Here is a 19,518-nt window from a genome sequence, read left to right on the forward strand (position 1 = left end):
TCATGACTTCTATTGAATGTTTTCAGACTGAGTTTCTATTCTCCATTGCATCCTGCCTTGTCAGATATGTATATTGCAGTATTTCATAGTTCAACTGATTAACTGGAAGCCTATGCAATGTGTCTCAGAATTGCTCACCCCTGGGGGAGAAAAAGAAGCATTTAGACATTGGTTTCATTCTTCTGTTGGTTAAAGGGCAGTCTATGGACTTCTGGGTAGAAATCAAAGATTCTCAGGGATGTCCCAAAGACGTCAGGAGACCCCTGATGGAGAAGAAGTTGTCAGGTTGGATCTAAGTAAAAGGAGTCAGAGGAGATGTAGAACTAATGTCATCACAGGAGTGCTTGGATAACAATATTGAGCCCAATGTCATTTGAAGTACTTCATGAATGTCCAATAAACCAGGTGAATAAAAGAAGTGAAATGATTATTAGGTAATGAATTCTATAATAAAAATGCTAAAGATCATGGTAAATGTTAGTTTTGATTACTTCATCACCATCAATAGTATTTAATGCTTCCTTTGCTTACAATCAACCAGAAAACATATTTAGGCCCCAGGGTGCATGCTGTGAACAGGGTACTTTAACATATGTTTCCTGAGAAAATTCAGCTGACTTCCCATTGAAACCATGGACTCAGATATGAAGCAATGTATTCTTAATACTCACCCCTTTCTCAGTGTGCCCAAAATCTGGTCCACATTTCCAGATGGGTGCCTGTAGTATTCACAGGTTAAACATGAGTTTTCAGCTAAATTGGCATCATGTCATTGTAGATACTTTTAAACTGAGCAAGTGATAGTATTCTTAAAATAGCCCAATTGCAGTAGCAGATGTATAGGACCTTTAGAGGAAAAAAGTCAAAACAGTTCTTATCATGAAAGTCAGGTATAACGTATTATATTAGACATAAAAATATTAGTTATTGTCATGCTGATGTATTTCATGTGTAAGGATTATGGTATTTTGGTAATTTATGATAATACTACTATTTTAGATTTAATACAATGCCATTTCTTCTATTCTTGCAAATTTTCTTGCTGAACTCTTTGCATTTATTATCTGAAGATAAGTATTAGTCCACTATCAGTAGGCATTTTCCTTTATGTAAAGGAAAATGAGATATCCCTTCTAACCTGATTGAGGTTATTAGATGAAATTAGCAGCCAGTGTTCAGTGTTTATTCACCCAACATTCTCATTTTTACTTCCATACACTTAAAAACAAGTAAAAAAGCTTAAAACATACTTGTCCCAACTCAGTAATGTAGCTTTCAGAGTAGATTGAAGACTCTCTCTACATTTTCATTGTTGGAAATTATGTTCTGAACATTTTTCACTGAGTCAGCTGTAGATTAATTAGCTATCAATTGCAAACAAAACTAGTGAGACTTTATCAAAGATGATGTAGACCATTGCAAATACAGATTTTTATATTTGGAAAACATGGAATTAAAATTGTAAGAGTTATTTAATTTCCTAATTCATTATCTAATATAATTCATAATTCTAATTTAAAGAGTATTGTACTGTGATGAGTTTTATTTTGTAAACTGAGAGTCCAAAGAATAATTTCTGAGAATTAATTTTCTTAGAGCAAAAGCTTAATTTGAAGAAGCTACCAGGAAAGGCTTTCCATTTTTTCTTCACACTTTGGTTTCCCTAATAGAACGCTGCAGACTATTTTAAAGATGATTAAGAATCTTTGCTAGAGGAGTAATAGGGACACAATACACCTCCTGTCATAAGAAGCTGAGAACAACCATAGAACATTTAATAAAATGTATTTTGATGTAGGAGGACAGGCAACTGTGGAGGGTGAACCTGACCAAACTTTCCTGCCTGCAATTATCCTAACTTACAGAATGAGTAGTGTGCAATCCAGATATGGAGAACCCTCTGAATTCCTAATAGTTTCTACATAGAGAGGAGAAAGCATGTTAGTGGCCTACGTCAGAGGTTAGGCAGACAGAGTCCCTGGAGAGAACACTGTTGCACAGGGAGTGATTGGAATCTGGAGTGTAGTCTTCAGTTAAGTTCTGATATGTGTGTGAAGAGACAATGGAGATGAAGAAAACACCCACTGGGAAGAAAGAATAGGAAGTGGAAATAGCAAGAGGAAGTTGAGAGAGGTTGGGAGGAGCAGGACAACTGGTTGACATCTTTTTAAACAAGTTTTACTTATTTTTACTGGAAAGGGAGATTTAAAGAGAGAAGGAGCTGAGTTGATTCAGATCCAGGAGCTAGGAGCTTCTTTCTGGTAGCCCATGTGGGTGCAGAGTTCCAAGGCTTTGGGGCATCCTCCACTGTATTCCCAAGCTTAAAGCAGGGAGCTATATAAGCAGTGGAGAAACCAGGACAGGAACTGTCACCCACATGGAATATCGGTGTAGCCAACTGAGCCATCGTGCTGGTACCTGGTTGACATCTGGCTTGCATCCTTTGAAACCCTAACTATGGGATAAGGTAAAGCCATTCTATGTCAGTGCTAAGTTTATGTAATTAGTCAACAATGTTTAAGTAACACAAGCAGACAGACCTTCCAACTTGTTCTTTTAGGCCAGAGTTGCCCTGATACCCAAGCCAGAAAAAAGACGTTATGAATAAAAACAAAACCTAGTTCAATATCCTCCATAAAATAAATGCAAAATATTAACTCAAACCCAATGATGCATATATGAGGAGAATAACACATTATGACCAAGTAGGCTTACCCCATAAGTAGAACTAGGTTAACCTTTGAAGGGCAACCAATACAATTCTGTTTGTTGATAGATTAATGATACTGAAAAATGCATGGTATGATCACTTTGATGCAGGAATGTTTTTGCAGAATTCAGTAGCTATTCATGATTTTAAAAGAAAAAAACTTCTAGTAAACTAGGAATGGTAGGAAATTTCTTCAACTTGGTAAGTGGTATCTACAAAATACCTGTCATATGTGCTAAACCAAATGCTATCTGCCACTATTGAGGAAAAGGCAATCATAGCTGCCGTTATCATTCTTATTACATTATAGTGAAAATTCTAGCTGGTACTATAAGGCAACTAAAAAATAAAATATATTCAGCTACAGAATATCAACATTCTGAAAGAAATGAGCATAGGAACAGAAAGTATTTTTGTTTAATGAAATCTTAAATTGTTTCTAGTGCAGATGAATATAGTTTTCCTTTTTATTTCTGCATGTTTAAGTTTCCTCTTCCTCATTAGATAAAATAAAGAGGTAAATTAACTTCATACTGGTACAGTGCCAAATTAACCCCATTTTTTCCTTTTATCAGTAAATGCTTTTGAAAGGCTGATGTCAAATCATGACTGTGTTATGCATACTGCTTCATAAAGCCTGTTAATATTCATCTAATAAGTATTTTCTTATTCTTATATGGCAGTTAGCCTGCTAATTTTTTGGCTCACATTATAGTATCCTAGTATATTCTTATAGACATAACAACTGCCAGGAAAATGCTTGGCCAGACCTTATTCAAGTGAGGAAAAGGATATTCATGATTATGTGACATGTATATTTAGAATATAATATTTCAAGCTAGATTTGGCAAGAAAATAGTCATGCACTAAAACATGTGAGATATCTTGAGTACTTTTGGAAAAACCCTCAAAGGAAAAATAATTTAAGAGTTACTAACATTTCTTTTAGCTCTGACTTCTCAATAAACTTTTGGTACAACATTTGCATTTTACTTCACTGTCATCTTTTATACATGAACTTTCATTAAAGATGCTTTAATTTCCAAGTGTTCTTGATTGTAAAGGACCAGGTGACATATTTTCATAAAATTTCATGGACACGAAACAGTGGCTATTTTATATATTGATTAAAATAGTGTTAGGGAATTTTATTCAAATTATGCAAAAACAGGATGGGTAACAATATATGTGGAGGCATGCATGAATTTAGGACTGCGTAATAAATGCAATTTCTTGTTTTGGTTGATTACAATTACAAACCTAGGAAATCATTCGTATTGCAGCTCTGTCCTCCAATCTTTTCCAAACCATATACATGGAATCACTTCTGGAAAATGACTTTGTAATTGACATAAATCTTACTGAATTACTGCTCTCTGGTCCAAACAAAGTAATTCTTTGTATAGAATATTGGAGTGAGAAAAAAAAAATAAAAAAGAATCACCAAACAAACTCAAATGGTTTCATTTCAAATTGTTTTCATTACTCTCTCACAGTAGCTCATGTCAAAACCAATTCCAGTTGGTTTTGGTTAATAAAAAAAAATACCAAAGTTCATGGAGATGCTGAAAATCCCTTCACTTTAGTGTCAGTGACTGTTTTACAGATTAGAGATTAGAGTTTGATAGAGAGTTAGAGGATGTTCTGGTGTGGAGATTGGAAGATGATGAGATCGCATCTATGCATCTCTGTGTTGTGTATTTCTGAAAATGGATCTTGAGTTCCAGTAACACAGTCAAGAATCTAGGGAGTCAACTTTTCTGTGACTCTCTGCAAAGACAGCTTGTGAAACAGCTGGTGATAATTTTGGCTTCATTCCCCCACACAGCAGCTGATGTTCAGCAGCAAGGAGGCAACTGAGTAGGTGTGCGCTCTGAACCATGTCATGGCCACTTCCCCTGCACTGCTGCTACTCCCCCACTAAGGAACAGATTGGAAGGATGAATTCTTACAAGTGGCCTGAGAGGGAGGTCAGTGCTACAACTTAAGATCCTTGAGAAAAATAATGATTTTGGCATAGAAAGATACAGTGATGGTAGCAAAAAACCCCAAATACTTCTATGACCTGCACATCAATCCTTATTCAAGATATAGTGGTAAGAGTTCTATTTTGTAAAAAGAGAATACTGAAATAAGTCTATAGAATTTGTTGATTTAGCAGCTATGGATAAATTTGCTTAGCTAACAAATTTTTCACTAATTATTTAAATAGATTACCTTCCTTTTTCCCTGGCACCTGTTTACTTAGAAATTAAATGTATATATACACATTAGGTGTAGACATGGATACTATTATATATTTTATTTTTAATAGTTTAATTCACAACTAGAAATTTAGAGCTGTGAGTTCTGATCTCAGTTTTGCTCATACCTAATGTGACCATGATCATATATTGCTTTTGTCCCGAATGCTGATTTTATTTCTATAAAATTAGAACTGTGGCAAAATGCAGGCTGTCTGCTGTTCCTTGAACTGAAGTCAATGCCCTAGAATCCTATTTTGGAGCAATGTCAAACGACCTTTATTTTACTTAGCAGCCATTCCCATTTATTTAAGGGTGCACCTGTGTTCATGCTGCAGCACTCCTTGAAGCGCCTATTCTTCTTCCTTTTTCTCACTGTTCAGTTTTAGTAAATCTGTCTGAACATTAAAAAAAAACAAAATTGACTATTAAGTCATAGCTTCAAAAATCATACAGGGTGTTTCAAATGTGTTTTGGTCAATTCAGAGTATCATTAATTTTTCTGGTGGAGGCAGTTTCGTAATTATATTTTGTTGAGGTGAAAGTCAAAATCTTTAAATCATTTTAACACTGTTAGCATTATATCTGGCATGGGACATTGTTAAAATCATGTATAGGCTCTCAGATTTTGATTCTATCATGCTATCCTACTGTTATTGTAGTGTGAAGTAATTTTAAGAGAGTCCACGTATTTGTAGCCCTGGATGTATAGCATCTGAAGTACAATGAGTGGTTGCGAGTATGAATCCTATTGCCCTAATTCCTTTGATTGCACTTGGTATATTGTCATAGAGATTGCTATATGAATCATCCATGTCCATGTAGATCTGTGATAAAATTCATTTTCATGAAAAAATTGTGTGAATCCTAAACTATCATGTTAGTGAATTCTAGATAAGAAGTGTTTTTTTCTGTTGTTTTTAAGTAATATTTTCTGGGCTCATACCTCCATTTTGTCCACAAGAAAAATATGAGAGTTCAGATTTATTCTATCCTAACTTATTTCTATTGATGTTATCCTGGCTTAAGGCATAATCTCTTAACAATTTGTTCTCATATCCTGTCCAAATGTTTCTTCATCTTCCAGTCACATCTAATTTTGCTCAGTTTTTCAAAAGATTGATTTTACAGACAGACAAAGAAGGTGTTCCATCTACTGGTTCATTCCCCAAATGGCTGCAACATCTGAACTGTTCAAAAGTTGGAGCCAGGATGTTCTCCTGGATCTCCCACATGGGTGCGGGGTGCCATGACTTGAGCCACCATCTGCTGCTTTCCATGTCTGTAAGTAGAAGCTTGGATTAGAAATGGAGCAGGTAGGACGTGAACCAGCACCCACATGGGATGCTACAGCGTGGAGGATTAGGCTGATGAACCACCACGTTGGCTCCCACTCCCCAGTTTCAATATCAGTGCTGTGTACCACAAATCCTGGAAGACTGGTGTTAGCAGTCAGGTTGTTTTTCCTGCTCTCTTCCTATTCTCTTGGCCAGTTGTTAGCCAGGTCATCAAATCTCATTTTGTGAAAATTTTAATAGCCACTACTATGTGCTTATTTATTCCTATTTAAAATTTATTTTAATGTTATTACTTCTGTATAGTCTGGTTATGTCTGCTTTAATATTTTCTTCTTTTTTAGTCCATTCAAAATAATTTTGCTTTGACAAGCTTGGAAGCTTCCTCAGAAAAAACATTATGAATTAGTTAGGATTCATTTGGATGCCAGTAATAGGAAATTCAATCCAAGAGTTTATTGGGAAATAACTGAACAGTCTAGGGACAATATGGCTTAGACTTTATTGGATACAGTGATTTTTGTTTCAAGACCCTGCTTCTCTTCCCCTGCAAAAATGTTTGTTCTCTGGCTGGCAGTGATTGCTGTGTGTGTCTACGGCCTCTCCAGATTGTAGGTCCTCCCCAGTCCAGCAGGAACTGGCACCTGGCTTTACATCAATTACAACAAAAATTTACCCCTGTCTTACTGGGTTTGCTGGAGTCACATGATTATCCTGGAAACAATCCTTCTGTCTAGGAAACTTCCACCATGCTTGCATGTCTGCTATATCCAAAAGTAGGTATGTGAAAAAGATTAGACATGCTGCCCCTAAAGATGACAACTTGGCATATTTGAAACAAAAGCATGAGGACAACTTTTCTGTTTCCTTTTGTCTTAATACCTCTAGAAGATTGCAAAACCTAATTGGCCTTCCCCTGAATAGATCATGTATGACACTTATTCCAGAGATGCTGTCTTTACACCCGAAGAGAAGAACTAAATATCCTTATCTCTGAAGACATGTATTCACAAAGAAGCTGAACAAAAGGGCTTTGTTCAGTTTCCACCAACTATTGTCTCAGATTGTATTTCTTTTGCCTAATCATGACTATTCTGCTTTCATCAGTAAAGACACTCATGTCTGATTCAGAATTAGCTTACTTATTTAGGCCCCAGTTAAGATGCCCAAATCCTGCATTCTGGGTCCTGGTTCCTGCCTTCTGCTCATTTAGACACTAGGAGGCAGTAGTGGTGACTAGCATACCTGGATTCTGGTGGAACAACGTGGATGTGTTCTTGATTCTGGCTTTAGCCTACACCAACACTTTTGGGGCATTTGGAGAACTGAAATATGGGAGGGCTCTTATCGTCCTCTTTTTTCGTTTTCTTCTTATTCCCTTCCAAGCTTCCCAACATTGCAGCAAAATTACAAAGGCAAGTTTCTCCATTTCTTCTGAACTTCATTTCCGAAGGCTCCTATGTTCTATCAAACCTATACTAAACTTATTTTTATATTTTTATCCTGTTCATTTTTCTGTCAATAGAGGTAACTTGGCCATGAACCATTTGAGGAAAAGATGGCAAATGTACTCTCCTACTCAGGCAAGGATCCAGCTGACCAGAATTCTGTGGAACCATGGATGGGAACATATATCCACAATTATATATGCTTAAATTAGAATAGCGAACTAAAGAAAGCAATGTGCAATTGCAATATTGTGATTAAATATAAACCTCTCCTTTAATCACAATTTATTTTGTAATAGGCATGTGCATGCACAGAGATGTGAATGTGCCACATGCCCATTAGCTGCTTTTTCCCTTCTTAATTCCCTAGGCATCTGTTGGCCCATTGCCCTAATAATTGGGATTTTGCACATCAAGAAATATTCTTTTCTATTCTTCAGAGGTTATTTGAATTTAAATATAAAAGCTTGAAGAAAATATGCCTTTTTCCCCCAAACTGCCCCAAAATTACAGTAATACATACAAAAAAGTGAAAACAACAAACAGAAAACTAGAGAAGTAAACAAAATCAGGAAAGGTGAGGTAAGGTAAGGTGGAACAGAACAGTATGCCACATGCCATACAGACAGAATCCAATGAGAAACAGGAAAATTTGCATTGGACAGTACTTGAAACGAACAGTAAATGAAGGCTCACATACTGAAGAGACCTACGATAGGAAGTAGAACCGAAAATAGAATTGCTGATTTACAGTCTGTATCAGTAGCACTTAGAACACCATATTTCTTTTCATGTACCTGCAGAAGACAAATGGAGGTGTATTTTATACAGAGGCTCTGGCGTTGGGTGTCCCTAGGAATAGAGATTAGAATGAGATGCTGCTTTAAAAATAAGATGAATCCCTTATACTGAATTATGAGATTGAATCTCCATTTCCAACCTGACCCTGGGATGCTGGTAGCCAAACCTATAATACAGGCAGAGGGTTGATTTATCACTCCAAAAACCAAACTGTGTCAGAGCAAAGCGTAGTGCAGGTTCATTGTGCACTGGTTAATACTTCTTTCACTCCATCTTGGGCCGGACTTTCAGTCCTTGGAATGATTCTGACAAGACAAATTGTTAATGAATTGCAAGTCTTAATTACTTATAGAGAGGCAGCAAGGGACTGCAAAAGCCCAGGATACATGCTTGGCACGCCATCAAGACTCAGGAAAGCTCCCTGGGCTAGTAGATGGACTTTGCCTCCTTGTGTCCCACTTGTACTGTATCTGAGAAACCTCAGAAGGCAGGCTACCATGAGTTTTGTATCTTAGGGGGTTTTGGATAGATATACAGAGTGTAAGTACTTAAGGTTATTCTGTTCCTAGGAGAAGAGGGGAGGGTCCAGACTGTTTCTCCTTATCGTTAACTTATGTTCCCAAAGCATTCTGTAGTCACTTTTATAAGTACCTTATTTCAAATATTTGTTATAGTGACAGAAAGTTGGATATACTGTAACCTGCTTTGGAAACAAAATTACAAAATTGAAATAAACCCAGAATCGATAACATATATTGATATAAGCAGAAAAAAAATAACAGAATTCTGAGTATGGATTCTGTGTTCTCCAATTTCATTCATTATAATTTCACATGTTCTAAACCTAAAGTCATGGAAGGAGATGAAATTCGCAATGTCTAAAATGAAAATGATAATAGATGGAATTAATAGAAGATCATACATGAAGGAGACAGGATTAGTTAACTAGAAAAAATAGCACTGGAATATATACAAAATGAACATACATGGCTAAGTGAATATCAAAAATGTACATAGTAGAGTTTTCCCACTTTGTTGGTGCTTTTCACTTTGTTAATCATTTCTTTTTCTGTACAGAAGCTTCTTCATTTGATTTAGTCCCATTTGTTTATTTTCATTTAGCTGCTTGTGCTTTTGGTGATAGTTTCTGGGTACAGAATTACGTCGCTGATCCATTTAGAGCTGATTTTTGCATAAGGTAGCAGGTCTCGATCTTGCTTCTTTTGCAGGTTGTTATTCAATGGCCAAAATGACATATGTTGAAGAGACCAAAAGTTTACTCTGGATTATTTTCTCTTCTCTTATCAAAAGTTAGTTGGCTGTACATGTGTGGGATTACTTCTGGCTTTTCTAGTTCGTTCCATTGATCATCTCTCTTTCTGTACCACTACCAGACTTTTAATTACGATACCATGGTCATGGAGTGTGTCTTGAGGTTTGGAATTGTGATTTCTCCAGTTTGATTTTTAATCTTCAGGATAATTTTGGCTATTAGTGGTCTCTTATGTGCATCATTTTTATTTCATGAGAATAATGTTGGGATTTTGTGATCACATTGAACCTATGGATTACTTCATAAGCTGGACATTTTAATGATGTTGATTCTACTGACCCAAGAACATTGTAATTTCTCCATTTTTTGATTCATTTTTTTCTGTTTCTTTTTTTCTTTAGTGTTTTTCAATTTTAATCACAGGAATTTTTGTTTATTCCAAGATATTTAAGGTTATTCTCCATTATTTTAAAGGGAACTGTGCTAACAAGTGCTTTCTCAGCATGGAGTTGTTTGTGTATATTAGGGTGTCCGATTTATGTTCATTGACTTTGTACTCTGCTACCCTGCTCAACTCTTACGAGTTCCCTTAGTCTCTTGATGGAGTTTTTTTTTTTTTTAATTTTCCTGTGTATAGAATCATGTCATCTATGGACAGGGACGATTTTAATTCCTCATTTCCAATTTGAAGTCCTTTAATTTCTCTTTCTTACCTAAAATCTCTAGGGGGACTTTGAATACTACGTTGAATAACAGTGGTGAAAGTAGATATTCTTGTCTAGTTTCAGATCGCAGTAAAAAAGCTTCTAGTTTTTACTGTTTGTATCCAGAAATCTAGTCTTCTGTTTATCTGTATGTATTCAGAAATCTATTCTTCGCAGCTTCTGATTTCTCTGTGAAGTTGCCCTCTTTTTTCTTTTTCTTTGATTGGTTGTACTAGTGGGTAACCTATTTTATTGAGTTTCTCAAAAAATGAGCTCCTTGATTCATTTGTCTTTGTGTTACTTCTTTGATCTCTATTTGGCTTATTTCCTCCCTTATCTTGATTATTTCTTTTTCTGTTATTCATGAGATATTTTGCTGTTTTTTCTCGCCCCTTCAGAAGTATGTTTAGCCCATTTTCCTGGTGCCTTTCTAGTTTTTTTTTTTTTAACATAGGAATTAATTGCAACAAATTTTCCTCAACACTTCCTTGACTGTGTCTTATTTTTTGATGTCTTCATTCATTTCAGGCAATTTTTAAAAAAATTTCTCTTTAATTCCTTCTATAAAACAGTGTTCATTGAGGAGCATGTTGATCAGTCTCCAAGTATTTGTGTATCTTCTGGCGTATCTTGACTTATAAATACTGCAATGATTCAAATTCAAGTTATTAAAGATGGGGATAAATTGAAGCTAATGTAAGCAGAATGCATGCAATAATACATATTCAATAAAAACAGACAAAGAATAGTGAAAAAGAAGATCAATTAATCCAAAATCTGATTGATGTCAGTAACAATTATAAAGGTCTGTCTTGACTCACCAGGATTAAAATGGTGAAGAATAAGCTATTAGTATCCAAAACAAGGGAATGAAATGATATACAGTACCAAAATATAATAAGGAAATAATATGTATAATATGTCAATAATTTGAAACTTTAGATGCACAAGTTCCATGAAAGTCACTAAGTGTCAAAGCTCATTTAAAAAGAAATAGATAATATGAGTAAGTCTATAGCCAGTAAGTAAATTTAATGGTTTAATAATCTCTCCAAAGACAGTTCAAGTATTTAGGAGTTTACTGGTAAATTTTCTCATCTATTTAAGAAGAAAGAACATATAAATATCAAAGTCTTCCAGAAACTTGTGAAGTGGGTATTATTTCCAACTCATATGTGAAGCTAGCATTGGCTTGAAACAAAAATAAGAACATATAAAGAATTCACAGATGAGAAATTTGGACCTAAATTTTGAAATGAAGTTTTATAAATTAAATAAAGATATCATGACCAAGTGGAGTTTATTAAAGGATGATATGATACGTTAAAATCTGAGAGCCAATCGATATGATTTACTAAGTTAACAAACTAACAATAGAGCAACGATGCATCCCTGGACAGATTAGCATTTCTACTGTTATAGCTTTTATTGTTTTTTTTTTTCTAAATTCAGTCAGCTCACTCATGTCTTTTAGATTTGTCTATATTTTTTCACTTGCCTAATCTGTTTCTCTTTTGTCAATAGCTTCTCAATGAAGTTACTTTGTTTCTAAAATCAATTTATTTTACTCTGCCATCTTACTTTTAGTATCACTCCATAATTTTGACATAAACATTGTTATTTTGTTTTTAAAATAACCACATTTTGTTAAGTTATTCTATAGTTCTAATTACTTGAGGGATATGCCCTTCTATTTTATATTTTTCTTCCAGAAGGAACTTAATATCCTTAAAAATGATTAATATAGGGAGAACAGATTTCATGTGTCTCATAGGTACAGTTCTAAGAATACATTACTTCCCTCCCTCCTTTTTTCCATCTTTGTCTGCATCATGCTTCCTTTCTTTCTCTAAATTTTGCACTAACATAATTTTAGTCCATTCTGTAATTACAGTCTGAATGTACCACTAACCAGAGTATTCCACAAGTGAAAACTATAAATTTGCTTTGTAAATGGTGTTCCTTTAAGTCTGTGCTTGCCAACATATCCCTGCCAGAAGAACTGAGATTAGGGTTAGGTAAATGAGGTATTCATGTTGGCTAAAACATCTAGATGGGCATAAAAAATTCAAAAATTAACAAATTATACTGTAATAAAATGTTTTTTCAATAAAAATGATGGAAAAATTCATGATGTGCAAAATATCAAAATTTTAAATAAAGACGGATTTAGTAACAGTGCTGTGCCAAGCATATTGCAGCCTGAGGCAAAGGAAAAAAAGCAGTAATACTAACTCTGTGGTTTTTAATTTTCTTAATTTTAGCCATTCTGGTGTGTATGAGATGGTATGATATGGTGGTTTTTTGGTTTTATCTTGTATTCTTCTGATCACTAATCATTTTGAACATCATTTAATATGTTTACTGCTCATTTATATTTCTTTAGTGAACACACGAAGTTTTTTGTCTTTCTGCTCTGGGGCTGTTTTCCTTCCTATTATAAATTTGAAGGAATTCTTTTTTAAAATTTGAATTTCAAGAAACTTGTATTGTTGCAAATATTGTTTTTCGTTTTGTCACTTTTATTGACTATTAATGTTCTTTTAGTAAGTTAAATTTTCAACTTAAAAGTCAAATCTGTCAATATTTCCCTTGTAATATGAGCGTTTTAAAAATTAACAAGTTGCAAGTTTATAGCACACAATGCAACATTTCTGTCCATATATATTATATGTACTTGTCAAATTACAGTAGTCAGCATTTCTTTCTCTTTGTGGATACTTTATGACAGAAGTCTTGAAACTCCTTTTTGTTTAAAAATTATAAAATGTGAGCCATAATTCCCTTAATAGGCTGTATAATCTTTCCAACTGTTTTGGGACCTATTTTCAATATCCTTTCATTCCTGTGTTTCTTCCAATCTCTACCAAATTCCATCCTATATTTAGAGATAGGATTTTAGCTTCCACAGATGAAGGAGTATCTACAGTATTTGTCTTACTGTGTCTGGTTTATTTCACTTAACATAATGTCCTCCAGCTCCATCCATTTTCCTGCAAATTACCAAATTTAATTTTTGTTTATGTGTGAACAATATTCTATTGTATGTATATACAAATAGATGTATATTTATATACAGCTATACTATATTTTCTTTATTCTGCTGATATCTTATATTGGCTGTTGTAAATGATGCTGCAATGAACATGGTCCTGCAGCTATCTCTTATACAACAATTTCATTTTTGGGGGAATGAGTACACACACACACAGCATTAGGACTACTAAATCATATCTAAATTCTATTTCTAGGTTTCAGAGTCTCCATATTGTTTTCTATATTGGTTGTAGTATTTTAAATTCTGCAAGCTATAAGAATCCTCCTTTTCTCCACATTCTTATTAACAGTTGTTACTTTTTAAATTTTTGATAACAGCCATTCTGAGGTATCTGATTTCAGTATTTAAAAATATACTGAGACTTGATCTATGGCCTAATGTATTGTCCTGCCTAGAAAGTGATCCATGTACTAATGAGAAGAATGTTTATTTGGCAATTGCTGGATGAAATGTTGTATAAATTCTTGTTGGGCCCATTTGCTGATATGGTTCTACTGTGTTACGTGTTTGCTGATTTTCTGTCTGAACCATCTGTTGATTGAGGACAGTGAGATGTTGAGTCCCAACTATCATTATACTAGAATCTATCTTTTATTTAAGACACTAAAAATGCCTGCTTTATATATTTGGCAGATTAAATGTTATGTGTAAAATATGTAATTGTGTATTTATAATTTTAGATATTCTTGATAAGTAGATCTTTTATCAATATAAAATTATCTATTAGTATAGGTTGTTAAAATATGTTCTTTTCTCTTCATGAATGCCGTTTTGGTTCCCATTGATTGAGGTATCTTTTTCTATTACTTTGCTTAATTGTATGTGTATCTTTACTTGTGAAGTGACTTTTTTCAGGCAACATAGTCAAGTCTTGCTCTTTTAAAAAATCTATTTGGTCAATTTATATTTTTGACAAGGATTGAATCCAGCACTAGCTTCCATCACTTTTGGTTAGTTACTAATTTCGAAAATACTATCTTGGTTTCTTACTAGATTTACTTCTGTCTTGGTAGTTCTCTGCCAAGATGAGGTTTGATGCTGTATCCTGTTTGTGTCTGTGCTGTTAGCCCATTTTGCACTTTCATGTATATTTACAATGGTTATGGTCCTTTCACTTCTATGTAGGATTCCTTTCAAGGTTTCTTGAAGGGATTTTCATTTGGTGATGAATTCTCTGAGACTTTACTTGTCTGGAAAACACAATTTCACTCTGCTTTTTTTGTTTGTTGTGAAGACTTATTTTTATTTGAAAGGCAGATTCACAAAGAACTGGACCCCTCTGAAGCCCGGACACTAGAGCTTCTTTTAGGACTCCCGCACAGATGCAGTGCCCAAGGATTTGTACCATCTTCTGCTATTGCCACAGATGCATTAGCAGAAAGCTAGATCAAAAATGGCACAACCAGTATTTGAACTGTCCTCCACATGGGACGCTGGCACAGCAGGTAGAGGCACAACATAAGACACAGCATTGACCCTATCTTTCAGTTTTAAAGGATGGATTCACTGAATAAATTTTTAGTTAGCATGCTTTTTTTCTTTTGTGGGAGTCTTGCGTATCACATCTTAATTGTCCTCTGGGTGTAAAGACTCTGAGACTGCTGTCGTCCAGCAGATTTTCCTTTCTGATACACAGAAGTATTAAAATCTTTTATTGTATTTTTATTTTAAATACAATAAATTATTTTATTAAAGAATATCATAGAGCGTGGTAGCCTAGCAACCAAAGTCCTTGCCTTGGACAAGAAGTGATGCCATATGGGTGCCGGTTCTAATCACGGCAGCCCCACTTCCCATCCAGCTCCCTGCTTGTGGCCTGGAAAGCAGTCGAGGATGACCCAAAGCCTTGGGACCATGCACCCTTGTGGGAGACTCAGAAGAGGTTCTGGACCCTGGCTTCAGATCAGCTCAGCTCCGCCCGTTTCATCCACTTGGGGAATGAATGAAAAGACAGAAGATCTTCCTCTCCATCTCTCCTCTTTCTCTGTATTTTATTACTTTGCAATAAAAATAAATACTTTAGAAAAGAATATTGTAATACACATAATCCCAGAAATTATATTGCAGAATTCAGTGAATTAACACAAGTTAAATGTCTGTGAACAGCATCCAGGTGAAAATTAGAACTTTAAGATGACTCTAAGAATCCAACTTCATGTGCTTCTTCAAACTGTCTTCTTTCCTTTTTCCCCAGCATGTACCTATTATGTTTATTTTTGATACAGCTGACAAGCTTTGTTTAACTGTCACAAAAATCAAGCCATTAGTATAAGTCATCTCATATGAAATTTATTAGGAACTTCTCCTTTTGTTTAATTTAGTTTTGTTTGGGTATTATTGTAAGATTTAAATAATTTATATAAATATAAAGGGAACAGATTTCCAATATTTTTGGCTCTGAATATTATGTAGTTTTTTGGTAAACGTATATGTCCATTTTGGGGGATAAGTAGCTACAAGTAGAATTGGGTCACATTTTGTGTGTGTGTGTGTGTGTGTGTGTGTGTGTGTAATTCTTCCAAAAGGTTTATCATTCTGCATTCAAAGTAAAAATATCTGAGTTCTAGTTTTGTACTATTATAAACAACATTGGTTTGTCATTCTTGCCTGTGAGTGTGGAAAATAGATGACTCATAGGATATGCATATGTTCAATTTTGTAGACAATGCCAATTATTTTTTCAAAGCAAAAAGTTACACATGCATGGGATCCAGGGTAGGGGGCAGGCCTGCTGGGGGTTATGGGGAATCATCCCAACGAAGCTGCAGCTCCCACTGGTTTGCGTGAGAGCCGACTATGAAGTGGGCAGGATCGGGCTGGACCATAATGCCCATTGGTTCATATGGAACACAGGGCTGAAAACAGAAGTGACCCAGCAATTGCCAACGACCAGCATGTGCATAAGATGATTGGGGCAACAGACTGTGCCGGACCCTGTTCTGGCAAGCACACACAAGAATCAGGTTTGGGATCACCTGAGACAAAGCTTTTTTGTGGGATTCCTCCAACTGAACTGCTGATCTCAGAACCCCAAAAATGAAGACACTATGTCAGCCAGTGGATTCTGAAGAGATTTCATCGTGATTGAACAGCGAGATTGGCAGCAATTCAGAACTGCTGGACTATCAAACCTGCTTGAGCAGGACCCTCGGAGCATGCCCCACATTGGGGACTTGGGATGGGTGGGAGGCTGGGTGGGGGCTTTTCCCTTTGTTTTTCCCCTGACCCCAGATACAGAAAAAAAAAATGTTAGTGTGGAAATAATGGTCTTACCCACTTTCCTCTAACCCTTGACCCTTAGTGCCTTAATCAACTAAGTAAGATTATTTAAAAAAAAAAAATGATACATTCAGCAGTAGCCATTATTGTAATTTTCTTTGATTATTGAAACTTCATGTTATCAGTCCTGTCATTTTTAGTTATTCTTGAAATTCTTTCTCAATGACAATCAATGGTAGATTTTATTCATAATACTTTAATGAAGTTAAACAGCTTTCTATTTTTGCTGGTCATTTATGTATCTTTTCATGATATGTCTTTCTCTTCATTTAATTCTTTCATCCCACTTAGCTATAAACATATTAATTCTAGCTTATTGATTGTGAAACTTTCCTCTGTCTCTTCTGGATATTACTTTTTCTGATCATACGAAGTCAAAATACTTTCAAATGTTGTTTCTTACTTTTTTATATATCTTAATGATTTTTGATGAAAAAAAAGAACTGCAAAGCATTCATGAAGAACCCACATTACCTTTTAATATTATGTTCCACAAATTTTTGAAGGATCATTTTAATAATTTTAATGAAGACAAATTTATTAGCCTTTTCCTTTAGATTTATATTCTTTATGTATGACTTCAAATATTTCACAACTCAAGATCATGAAAATATTATCTAGCTGATTTCAGGTTTACTGTTTTACATTTCCCATTTTATTTATGTTTTTCAAGGATATATTATTTTTATTAGAAAGACAAAATTTCAGAGAGGGAGAGAGAGTCTTCCATCTGCTTTCTCAATCTCCAGAAGACTACAACTACCAGAATTGAGCCAATGCAAAGCCAGAAAGCAGGGGTTTCTTCTGGGTCTCCCACCTGGGTGCAGGGGCCCAAGGAATAGGACATATTTCACTGCTCTCCAGCACATTATTATTCTCAAGCACATCAGCATGGAACTGGGTTGGAAGTTGAATGCCCTGGACTAGAACCTGTGCCTTCTTTGGATACTGGTAATACAAGCTATGGTTTCACCTACTAAGTCATAGCACTGGCACCGGGTTTATAACATTTTTGTAAATGGTTCTTAATAAGATATAGGCTCATCTCTGTTTCTCCTTTAATTCACAATCATTTGTATTAAAGTCACTTATTGTAAGAATTTTGTTTTCCCTGTATACCAAAGTGATATATTTAATGCACAAACAATCATAGATGTTGGGCGTTTTTTACTTTCTTGATTTATTTTGTCTCTGTAACATTCCTTTTGTGATGTATTTGTGAATTTGTAAGTTATTTTAAGGTAGATCCTCCCACTTCCTTGTTCTTTAAGAATATATTGACTATTCTCAATCCTTCAAATGTCTATATAAATCTTGAAGCAGCGTGGGGAGTTCTACAATGGAGAAAGGGAGCGAGGGAGAGAAGAAAGAAAGAAAGAAAGAAGGAAAGAAAGAAAGAGAAAGAAAATAGGAGAAGCAGGCAAGAAAAACAAGATGGTGAAGAGAGAAAGAATAAATAGATAAACAATAACTTTGAGTTAATTGATTGTATCTGAAAAACTTTTGAGAAATTCATATTTTAAAATCATACTTAAATGAATTCAATATTTTCCTATATGTTTAGCTATTTTTTTCTTGGATGTTTTATAGTTTTCTGTGTATCAGTTATCCTTCATTAAAGTTACTTTGAAAATTTCGGTATGTGATGCTATTATCCAGGGTGTCTTTTAAATGTTTCCTCTATTGGGCCTGGCACGATGGCTCAGTGGCTAAATCCTCAACTTGCAGACACTGGGATCCCATTTGGGTGCCAATCCATGTCCTTGCTGCTCTACTTCTCATCCAGCTCCCTGCTTGTAAGCTGGGAAAGCAGTAGATATTGGCCCAAAGCCTTGGGACCCTGCACCCACATGGAAGACCTGAAAGAAGTTAAATATATAGCATTGGCTCAGTGCTGACTGTTGCAGACACTTGGGGAGAGAAGCAGCAGAGGGAAGATTTTTGTCTCTGTTTCTCCTTATCACTATAAAGCTGTCTTTCCAATAAAAACACATAAATTGTAAAATATTCATTTCAATTTTTTATTCCTAGAATGAGCAATTAAACTCACAAATTCATGTTACTATACTCAAATTTTAATGATTTGTTTTTTAGTAAATCACATTTCCTGTTAATAAATCAAGTCTTTTTGGAATAATCCCGGTATGATCCTACCCAATTGTAATTTTTGTTCTCTTGTTTTATTGAATAGGTTGAGGTAGCTGGGACTCAAACAGGCTCTCATATGAGATGGAGACATTGTGAGAGGTGGCTTACTGTGCATCACTACAATGCCCCCAAGTACCAGATTTCGTAGGACAAAAGACAGTGAGTATCCTTACCACATCTCTTAACAGCAAATAGAAAAATTTCAGCATTTCACAATTTTGTGTTTTCTTTTAGTATAAAATCTATTCTAGAGTATTTTTCTTAGTTTTCTAAGGTATTTAAATATGATTTTCAATGAGTATTGAACTTTGTTATTTAAATCATGTTAGTGTTTTGAAAATTATCACTTTCTAAATGTGGTAATTCACTTTATTAGATTTTTTAATAAGAGTTAAGCTAAAATTAGGTTACTGGATCAATGCCAATTTATTCATGACATATGATTTTTTTAGCATTTTTGTGTTTGGATTGCTAGTAGGTTGTTGAGGTGTTTTCAGTTTTGGTTGATTTTTGAAATAAATTTATAATTTGGTTAGTTTTGAAATAGATTTCTAATTTG

The 19,518-nt window shown here is 34.8% G+C and overlaps 1 long non-coding RNA gene across 1 annotated transcript; it reads left to right on the top strand.

The window, feature by feature from the left end:
• Nucleotides 1-2,833: 2,833 nt before the first annotated feature.
• Nucleotides 2,834-19,048, top strand: LOC131480319 (uncharacterized). The gene is made up of 3 exons (XR_009245411.1): nt 2,834-2,911; nt 4,539-4,680; nt 19,003-19,048. It is a non-coding gene; the product is annotated as an uncharacterized LOC131480319 (long non-coding RNA).
• The last annotated feature ends 470 nt before the right edge of the window (nt 19,049-19,518 follow it).

The sequence above is a fragment of the Ochotona princeps genome, chromosome 5 (assembly GCF_030435755.1).
Source record: "Ochotona princeps isolate mOchPri1 chromosome 5, mOchPri1.hap1, whole genome shotgun sequence".
Taxonomy (NCBI): Eukaryota; Metazoa; Chordata; class Mammalia; order Lagomorpha; family Ochotonidae; genus Ochotona; species Ochotona princeps.